This window comes from Oncorhynchus clarkii, chromosome 20, assembly GCF_045791955.1.
Source record: "Oncorhynchus clarkii lewisi isolate Uvic-CL-2024 chromosome 20, UVic_Ocla_1.0, whole genome shotgun sequence".
NCBI classification, from domain to species: domain Eukaryota; kingdom Metazoa; phylum Chordata; class Actinopteri; order Salmoniformes; family Salmonidae; genus Oncorhynchus; species Oncorhynchus clarkii.
Window position 1 is genome coordinate 66,306,820 of NC_092166.1, and position 10,063 is coordinate 66,316,882.

The 10,063-nt window shown below is 42.0% G+C and overlaps 1 non-coding gene across 1 annotated transcript; it reads right to left on the reverse strand.

The window, feature by feature from the left end:
- Window positions 1-2,881: 2,881 nt before the first annotated feature.
- On the reverse strand, window positions 2,882-2,934 carry LOC139377757 (U7 small nuclear RNA). The gene has a single exon (XR_011628230.1). It is a non-coding gene; the product is annotated as a U7 small nuclear RNA (small nuclear RNA).
- Window positions 2,935-10,063: the final 7,129 nt, after the last annotated feature.

Sequence of the window (10,063 nt, forward strand, 5' to 3'; positions counted from 1 at the left end):
CAAGAGAAACATATCACTGGAAAGTTTTTAATTTTATAAAACTGGTTACATAGTCCTGAAGGCAGGACTGTACTAAAGCTGAAATCACATGCATGCAATCATACTAAACAATATGTTTTCTTCAAAAAGTACAAAAACATCACTCACTGCTAATCTCTTCTGGCATACTACCAAGCAAGATTAAATGTGGTCCAGGAGATATCTGCACAATTTAGGTGCACTTTTTAACTTGGTACACTTGTACAGTTTGGGGCCCTGAACATTTTCAGCTAGGGAGCCAAAGATTATGTCTACACCTATGTTTTCATGGTCCATGATTGTATAGTATATCAGTGATAAAACATAATGCAAGTCCTTTATACTGCAAAACTATATGTTAATACATTGTTTAAAGTACTTGGGGCAAGGAAATTGTCTTCTCCCAAATGTGATGAGTATGTAAAGTCCCAGTGCAATCAAAAATGTGACTGTAGTGTTTTTGCGGACTTTACTGAAGTATTCACTCTAGGATTTACTGTTTACTATTGTATACACATTGTAGTTCAAAAAAGAGTAGTACACTGAGTGTACAAAACATTAGGAACACCTGCTCTTTCCATTACAGACTGCATCCAGGTGAATCCAGGTGAAAGCTATGATCCCTTATTTATGTCAGTTGTTAAATCCACTTCAATCAGTGTAGATGAAGGGGAGGAGACAGGTTAAAGAAGGATTTTCAAGCCTTGAGACAATTGAGACATGGATATGCCACTCAGAGGGTGAATGAGAGAAACAAAAGTTTTGAACGGGGTACAGTAGTAGGTGCCAGGCGCACCGGTTTGAGTGTGTCAAGAGCTGCAACAATTTTTTCACGCTCAACAGTTTTCTTTGTGTATCACGAATGGTCCACCAACCAAAGGACATCCAGACAACTTTACACAACTGTGGGAAGCATTGGAGTCAACATGGGCCAGCGTCCCTGTGAATGCATTTGACATCTTGTACAGTCCATGCCCTGAGGAATTGAGGCTGTTCTGAGGGAAAAAGAGTGTCCAACTCAATATTAGGAAGGTGTTCCTAATGTTTTCTACACTCAGTGTAAATAGTATAGTAATTACTGTAGTGTTTTTGCTGATTGTAGTATACTGTATTATTTGATGTAGTGTTTTTGTGGTCTGTAGTATACTTTAGTAATTAGTGTTTTTGAGGACTGTAGTATAGTATACTGTAGTATTTACTGAAGTGTTTTTTGTTGTTACAGTGCCTTGCGAAAGTATTCGGCCCCCTTGAACTTTGCGACCTTTTGCCACATTTCAGGCTTCAAACATAAAGATATAAAACTGTATTTTTTTGTGAAGAATCAACAACAAGTGGGACACAATCATGAAGTGGAACGACATTTATTGGATATTTCAAACCTTTTTAACAAATCCAAAACTGAAAAATTGGGCGTGCAAAATTATTCAGCCCCTTTACTTTCAGTGCAGCAAACTCTCTCCAGAAGTTCAGTGAGGATCTCTGAATGATCCAATGTTGACCTAAATGACTAATGATTATAAATACAATCCACCTGTGTGTAATCAAGTCTCTGTATAAATGCACCTGCACTGTGATAGTCTCAGAGGTCCGTTAAAAGCGCAGAGAGCATCATGAAGAACAAGGAACACACCAGGCAGGTCCGAGATACTGTTGTGAAGAAGTTTAAAGCCGGATTTGGATACAAAAAGATTTCCCAAGCTTTAAACATCCCAAGGAGCACTGTGCAAGCGATAATATTGAAATGGAAGGAGAATCAGACCACTGCAAATCTACCAAGACCTGGCCGTCCCTCTAAACTTTCAGCTCATACAGGGAGAAGACTGATCAGAGATGCAGCCAAGAGGCCCATGATCATTCTGGATGAACTGCAGAGATCTACAGCTGAGGTGGGAGACTCTGTCCATAGGACAACAATCAGTCGTATATTGCACAAATCTGGCCTTTATGGAAGAGTGGCAAGAAGAAAGCCATTTCTTAAAGATATCCATAAAAAGTGTTGTTTAAAGTTTTCCACAAGCCACCTGGGAGACACACCAAACATGTGGAAGAAGGTGCTCTGGTCAGATGAAACCAAAATTGAACTTTTTGGCAACAATGCAAAACGTTATGTTTGGCGTAAAAGCAACACAGCTGAACACACCATCCCCACTGTCAAACATGGTGGTGGCAGCATCATGGTTTGGGCCTGCTTTTCTTCAGCAGGGACAGGGAAGATGGTTAAAATTGATGGGAAGATGGATGGAGCCAAATACAGGACCATTCTGGAAGAAAACCTGATGGAGTCTGCAAAAGACCTGAGACTGGGACGGAGATTTGTCTTCCAACAAGACAATGATCCAAAACATAAAGCAAAATCTACAATGGAATGGTTCAAAAATAAACATATCCAGGTGTTAGAATGGCCAAGTCAAAGTCCAGACCTGAATCCAATCGAGAATCTGTGGAAAGAACTGAAAACTGCTGTTCACAAATGCTCTCCATCCAACCTCACTGAGCTCGAGCTGTTTTGCAAGGAGGAATGGGAAAAAATGTCAGTCTCTCGATGTGCAAAACTGATAGAGACATACCCCAAGCGACATACAGCTGTAATTGCAGCAAAAGGTGGCGCTACAAAGTATTAACTTAAGGGGGCTGAATAATTTTGCACGCCCAATTTTTCAGTTTTTGATATGTTAAAAAAGTTTGAAATATCCAATGTCCAAATGTCGTTCCACTTCATGATTGTGTCCCACTTGTTGTTGATTCTTCACAAAAAAATACAGTTTTATATCTTTATGTTTGAAGCCTGAAATGTGGCAAAAGGTCGCAAAGTTCAAGGGGGCCGAAAACTTTCGCAAGGCACTGTATCTTTGATATAGAACTGGGGGGCTTTCTCCTTGAGGAAACCTACTGGAGAAATACTGATAGAGCACATTTTCATAACTTGTAAGTAGGTAGGACTGGGTTCTGAATGGAGAGTTCAGAGCTTCTGCTCTTTTCTGTAAGTATAGGGAACACAGTATGGTCTATACATGGCATGTAGGTTTTTCACTTACAGGTGGCACAAATTGGTATATAGGGGAAGAGAATGGGCAGGGTATAGACAAATTAAATACTGTAGTATTTACTATAGTTCCAAAAAATTGTGTTTTTGTAGACTGCAGTGTTTTGTGAACATTTCTGTAGTATTTACTACAGTGTTTTTTTTGTGTATAATGCTGTAGTATTTACAATAGTATTCTACAGTATACTACCAAATGCTATACTAAGTACTACACATGATCAAGGGATACTGCAGTACTATAGTATTCTACAGTTTAATACAGAATTATATAGTAAGTATTGTATTATTATATCATAAAGTGTAGTATTTATGTGGTTTATATATTCCCAAACAAAATATACAGTACCAGTCAAAGGTTTGGACACACCTGCTCATTCCAGGGTTTTTGTTTATTTTTACTATTTTCTACATTGCAGAATAATAGTGAAGACATCAAAACTATGAAATGACACATGGAATCATGTAGTAACCAAAAAGGTGTTAAACAAATAAAAATATATTTTAGATTCTTCAAAGTAGCCACCCTTTTCCTTGATGACAGCTTTGCACACTTGTCATTCTCTCATACAGCTTCACAAGGAATGCTTTAACAACAGTCTTGAAGAAGTTCCCACATATGCTGAGCACTTGTTGGCTGCTTTTCCTTCACTCTCCAGTCCAACTCATCCCAAACCATATCAATTGGGTTGAGGTCAGCTGATTGTGGAGGCCAGGTCATCTGATGCAGCACTCCACTCTCCTTGGTCAAATAGCCCTTACACAGCCTGGAGGTGTGGGTTGGGTCATTGTCCTGTTGAGAAACAAATTATAGTCCCACTAAGCCCAAACCAGATGGGATGGCGTATCGCTGCAGAATGCTGTGGTAGCCATGCTGGTTAAGTGTGCCTTGAATTCTAAATAAATCACTGACAGTGTCAACAGCAAAGCACCCCACACCTCCTCGCCCATGCTTCACGGTGGGAATCACAAATGCGGAGATCATCCGTTCACCTACTCTGCATCTCACAAAGACACGGCTGTTGGAAACAAAAATATCACATTTGGACTCATCAGACCAAAGGACAGCCTTCCACCGATCTAATGTCCAAGGGTCGTGATTCTTGGCCAAAGCAAGTCTCTTCTTCTTATTGGTGTCCTTTAGTAGTGGTTTCTTTGCAGCAATTCGACCATGAAGGCCTGATTCACGCAGTCTCCTCTAAACATTTATTTGGGCTGCAATCTGAGGTGCAGTTAACTCTAATGAACTTATCCTCTGCAGCAGAGGTGACTCTGGGTCTTACTTTCCTGTGGCGGTCCTCATGAGAGGCAGTTCTATCATAGCGGTTGATGGTTTTTGCAACTGCACTTGAAGAAACCATCAAAGTTCTTGAAATTTTCCAGATTGACTGACGTTCATGTCATAATTAAAGTAATGATGAACTGTCGTTTCTCTTTGCTTATTTTAGCTTTTTTTATGGACTTGGTATTTTACCAAATAGGGCTATCATCTGTTCACCATCCATAACTTGTAACACAACTGATTGGCTCCAACGCATTAAGGAAAGAAATTCCACAAATGAACGTTTAACATGGCACACCTGTTAATTGAAATGCATTCTGGGTGACTACCTCATGAACCTGCATGAGAGAATGCCAAGAGTGTGCAACGCTGTCAAGGAAAAGGGTGGCTACTTTGAAGAATCTAAAATATATTTTGATTTGTTTAACACTTTCATGGTTACTACATGATTCCATATGTGTTATTTCATAGTGTTGATGTCTTCACTATTATTTTACAATGTGGAGAATAGTAGAAATAAATAAAAACCCTTGAATGAGTAGGTGTCCAAACTTTTCACTGGTACTGTATGTAGGTTGGGATAATACTGTGACATTTAAAAAATTATGATAATTCCCTTTTAGTGTAAGAGCTGTTTGAAAAGGCCTCCTAGAAGTTAAGCCTGGATTAGTTTGATTGAGTTTTGCCCTGCCTGGTGACATCACTAGGCGGTAAATTCGTTAATAGAGCAATAGAAAATTCCAAATAACTGCCAAAAACAGCTAGTTTTCCCCTCCCAACTGAGACCACTCCCAGACAGTACTAGCACAATTCTTGCTTGAGAAATGCATACAGGGCGTTTAGGAGGAGGGGAAAGTCTCGGAAGAAGATACCTTTAAGGAAGAAGGGCGCGTTTGGGAGGAAAGGAACAAGGGTTGGACATAAGGCCTCTGGGAGAGAGAAAAGAACCAGAGTTGGCGTGGGATTGGATGGGAGCAGGAAAGTGCAACCAGAGCCCTCTGTCCCTCATCCTCCTCCTCTTTCCCTTGAGGTGTGATTTACTGATCCTGCAGAGCCAGAGGAATGTTTCCCATAGTACATTGAATAGACCCCGTATGTGTAAAGTCAGAGATTGATTCATTGAAAAAGGATCTCATGTCGTTTATTGCAATAGCCCTCTGACTTTAAGGAGTATTTCCCTCAAAACTATGATTCCTAGAAAATGTGTCCGGAGATTTGGTCAACTTCACCAGATTTTTCAAAAAAATTCTACATGAATCGGAAATGAGGGTCAGTTACACCATAAGCCAAGGACCCCTTCGTCATTTCCTCATATGTAGCACAACAAGACAATGAAAGTATATCTATCATAGATCATATCATAACATGGGTTGCAGGAACCTGTCAGACTGGCTGAGGCAGGGGAGCCTGGCGAGCAGGTGGAAGCAGGGGAGACTGGCGATCCTGCGGAGGCATGAAAGCCCGACAAGCCGGCTGAGGCAGGGGATCCTGGCGATCTGGCTGAGGCATGAGAGCCTGTAGCGGCTCCCGGACCCGACGTCATTTACACTGACACAAAAAAAACACTCCCTGATGCTTCCCTAAGGTGAGGTGTTATTCTGTAACGAGTTCGGCTGAGTAATGAAGAAAGTACAGGGAGTGAGTGTGTTAATAAATAAAACTTTAAACACGAATCACAAACAATGCACCGACATCTGAGTCAATAACACATGAGGAAAGAACCAAGGGGAGTGACAGATATAGGGAAGATAATCACGGAGGTGATTGAGTACAGGTGAGTGTCAAGAGGCGCTGGTGCGCTTGATGATGGTGACAGGTGTGTGGGATAATCAGCAGCCTGACGACCTAGAGGCCGGCGAGGGAGTATACGTGACACTAGAGCTGACTGCCGGGCCAAACTGAACAATCGGGGGAGAAGGGCCTTGGTCAGAAGGGTGACCAAGAACCCGATGGTCACTCTGACAGAGCTCTAGAGTTCCTCTGTGGAGATGGGAGAACGTTCTAGAAGGATAACCATCTATGCAGCACTCCACCAATAAGGCCTTTATTGTAGTGGCCAGACGGAAGCCACTCCTCAATAAAAAGCACATGAAAGCCCACTTGGAGTTTTCCAAAAGGCACCTGAACACTCTCAAACCATGAGAAAAAAGATTATCTTGTCTGATGAAACCATAATTAATTCTTTGGCCTGAATGCCAAGCTTCACATCTGGAGGAAACCAGGCACCGTTCATCACCTGGCCAATACCATCCCTACGTTGAAGCATGGTGGTGGCAGCATCATGCTGTGGGGATTTTTTTCAGTGGTAGAGACTGGGAGGCTAGTCAATGCTCGTCAGGATCGAGGCAAAGATGAATGGTGCAAAGTACAGAGAGATCCTTGATGAAAACCTGCTCCAGAGTGCTCAGGATCTCAGACTGGGGCGAAGGTTCACCTTCCAACAGGACAACGACCCTAAGCACACACCCAAGACAACACAGGAGTGGCTTTGGGACAAGTCTCTGAATATCGTTGAGTAGCCCAGCTAGAGCCCGGACTTGAACCTGATCAAACATCTCTGGAGTGACCTGAAAATAGCTGTACAGCAACGCTCCCCATCCAATCTGACAGAGTTTGAGAGGATCTGCAGAGAAGAATGGGAGAAACTCCCCAAATACAGGTGTGCCAAGCTTGTAGCGTCATACTCTAGAAGACTCAAGGCTGTAATCGCTGCTAAAGGTGCTTCAACAAAACACTGAGATAAGGGTCTGAATACTTAAGGAAATGTCATATTTCAGTTTTTTTTAAATAAATGTAAATAAAAATATCTAAAAAACTGTTTTTCCTTTGTCATTATGGGGTATTGTGTGTAGATTGATTAGAATATCTATATTTTAAATACATTTTAGAACAAAAAGTCAAGGGGTCTGAATATTTTCAGAATGCACTGTATATAAAAATAAATTGGGGTCGGGGGTCCCCTAGTGTCTGCGGGGTCCAATTTGCAGAGCGTAGTCTGGACATAGGGGTCATAACATATAATGCAGTGATAACCACATTTAACACCCATGATGCTTTGCGCATACAACTAAGGTAAGTACGGAGGTATGAAAGATATAACATTAAAGACCAATGCAGCGTTTTTAAATCTCAAAATCAAATAATTTCTGGGGAAAAATTATTACCTTAATCTGATTGTTTTTAGTTAAAATGGTCAAAAAGAAACAACAATAGCCAATTAGCAAAGAGCAATTACTCAAGAAATAATTTAGCAAGGACTATCTGGGAGTGGTCAGAGTGGGAAGGGGAAAACTTCAAATGAGCTGTTATTGGCAGAGAGGTTTGGAATTCTCTTTCTTATTGATCTATTAACTACACTGAACAAAAATATAAACCCAACATGCAACAATTTCTAAGATTTGACTGAGTTATAGTTCATATAAGGAAATCAATTAATTGAAATATGTTCATTAGGCCCTAATCTATGGATTTCACATGACTGGGAATACAGATATGCATCAAATCACATTTATAATCAAATTCATTTATAAAGCACTTTTTACATCAGCAGATGTTACAAAGTGCTTATACAGAAACCCAGCCTAAAACCCCAAACCCCAAACAGTAAACAATGCAAATGTAGAAGTACGGTGGCTGGGAAAAACTCCCTAGAAAGGCAGGAATCTAGGAATAAATTTAGAGAGGAACCAGGCTCTGAGGCATGGCCAGTCCTTTTCTGGATGTGCCAGGTGGAGATTATAAGAGTACGTGGCCATTTTAAGGCCAGATCGTTCCTCAAGATGTTCAAACGTTCATAGATGACCAGCAGGGTCAAATAATAATCACAGTGGTTGTAGAGGGGTCAGCACCTCAGGAGTAAATGTCAGTTGGCTTTTCATAGCCGAGCATTCAGAGGTCGAGACAGCAGGTGCGGTAGAGAGAGAGAAATAGGGAGGGAGCGAGAGAGAGGGTCAAAAACAGAAGGTCCAGGACAAGGTAGCATGTCTGATGAACAGGTCAGTGTTCCACGGCCGCAGGCAGAACAGTTGAAACTGAAGCAGCAACACGACTTGGTAGAACTTCTGGTAAACAGGTCAGGGTTCCATAGCCACAGGCAAAACAGCAGAAACTGGATCAGCAACATGACTCAGCCCCCATAAACCCAGTGACTCAGCCCCCATAAAAGGGTCAGAGGCAGAGAATCCCAGTGGAGAGAAGGGAGCCGGCCAGGCAGAGACAGGAAGGGAGGTTCATCATTCCAGTGCCTTGCCGTTCACCTTTGCACCCATGGGCCAGACTACACTCAATCATATGACCCACTGAAGAGATGAGTCTTCAGTAAAGACTTAAAGGTCGAGACCGAGTTTGCGCCTCTCACATGGATAGGCAGACCATTCCATAAAAATGTAGCTCTTTAGGAGAAATCCCTGCCTCCAGCTGTTTATTTAGAAATTCTAGGTACAGTAAGGAGGCCTGCGTCTTGTGACCGTAGCGTACGTGTAGTTATGTACGGCAGGACCAAATTCGAGAAATAGGTAGGAGCAAGTCCATGTAATAATTTGTAGGTTAGCAGTAAGCATCTGTTGGTCACAGATACCTTAAAAAAAAGGTAGGGACGTGGATCAGAAAACCAGTCAGTATCTGGTGTGACCAACATTTGCCTCCTGCAGTATGACACATCATCTTCACATAGAGTAGATCAGGCTGTTGACTGTGGCCTGTGGAATGTTGTCCCACTCCTCTTCAATTGCTGTGCGAAGTTCCTGGATATTGGCGGGAACAGGAACATGGTGTCGTACACATTGATCCAGAGCATCCCAAACATGCTCAATTAGTGACATGTCTGGTGAGTATGCAGGCCATGGAAGAACTGTGTACAGATCCTTGCGACATGGGGCGGTGCATTATCATACTGAAACTTGAGGCGATGGTGGTGGATGAATGGCACGAGAATGGGCCTCGTCACAGTTTCTCTGTGCATTCAAATTGCCATTGATAAAATGCAATTGTGTTCATTGTCCTTGGCTTATGCCTGCCCATACCATAACACCCCGCCAACATGGGGTACTCTGTTCACAACGTTGACTTTAGCAAACCGCTCGCCTTCACAACACCATACACGCTTGTCTGCCATCTGCCCAATACAGTTGAAACCAGGATTCATCCTTGAAGAGCACACTTCTCCAGTGTGCCAGTGGCCATCGAAGGTGAGCATTTGCCCACTGTAGTCAGATACGATGCCAAACTGCAATACCCCATAAATTGTTTCATGGCTGGTCTCAGACTATTCCGCAGGTGAAGAAGCCCGATGTGGAGGTCCTGGGCTGGTGTGGTTACACGTGGTCGGTTAGACGTACTGCCAGATTCTCGAAAACGATGTTGGAGGCGGCTTATGGTAGAGAAATTAACATTCAATGCTCTGGCAACTCTGGTACACATTTCTACAGTCAGCATGCCAATAGCACGCTCCCTCAAAACTTGAGACATCTGTGGCATTGTGTTGTGTGACAAAACTGCACATTTTAGAGTTGCCTTGTATTATCCACAGCACAAGTTGCACATGTGTAATAATCAGGTTCTTGATATGCAACACCTGTCAGGTGGATGGATTATCTTGGAAAATGATAAATGCTCACCCACAGGGATGTAAACTGATTTGTGCACAATATTTGAGTGAATTAAGCTTTTTGTGTCTATGGTACATTTCTGGGATATTTTATTTCAGCTCATTTATATTTTTGTTC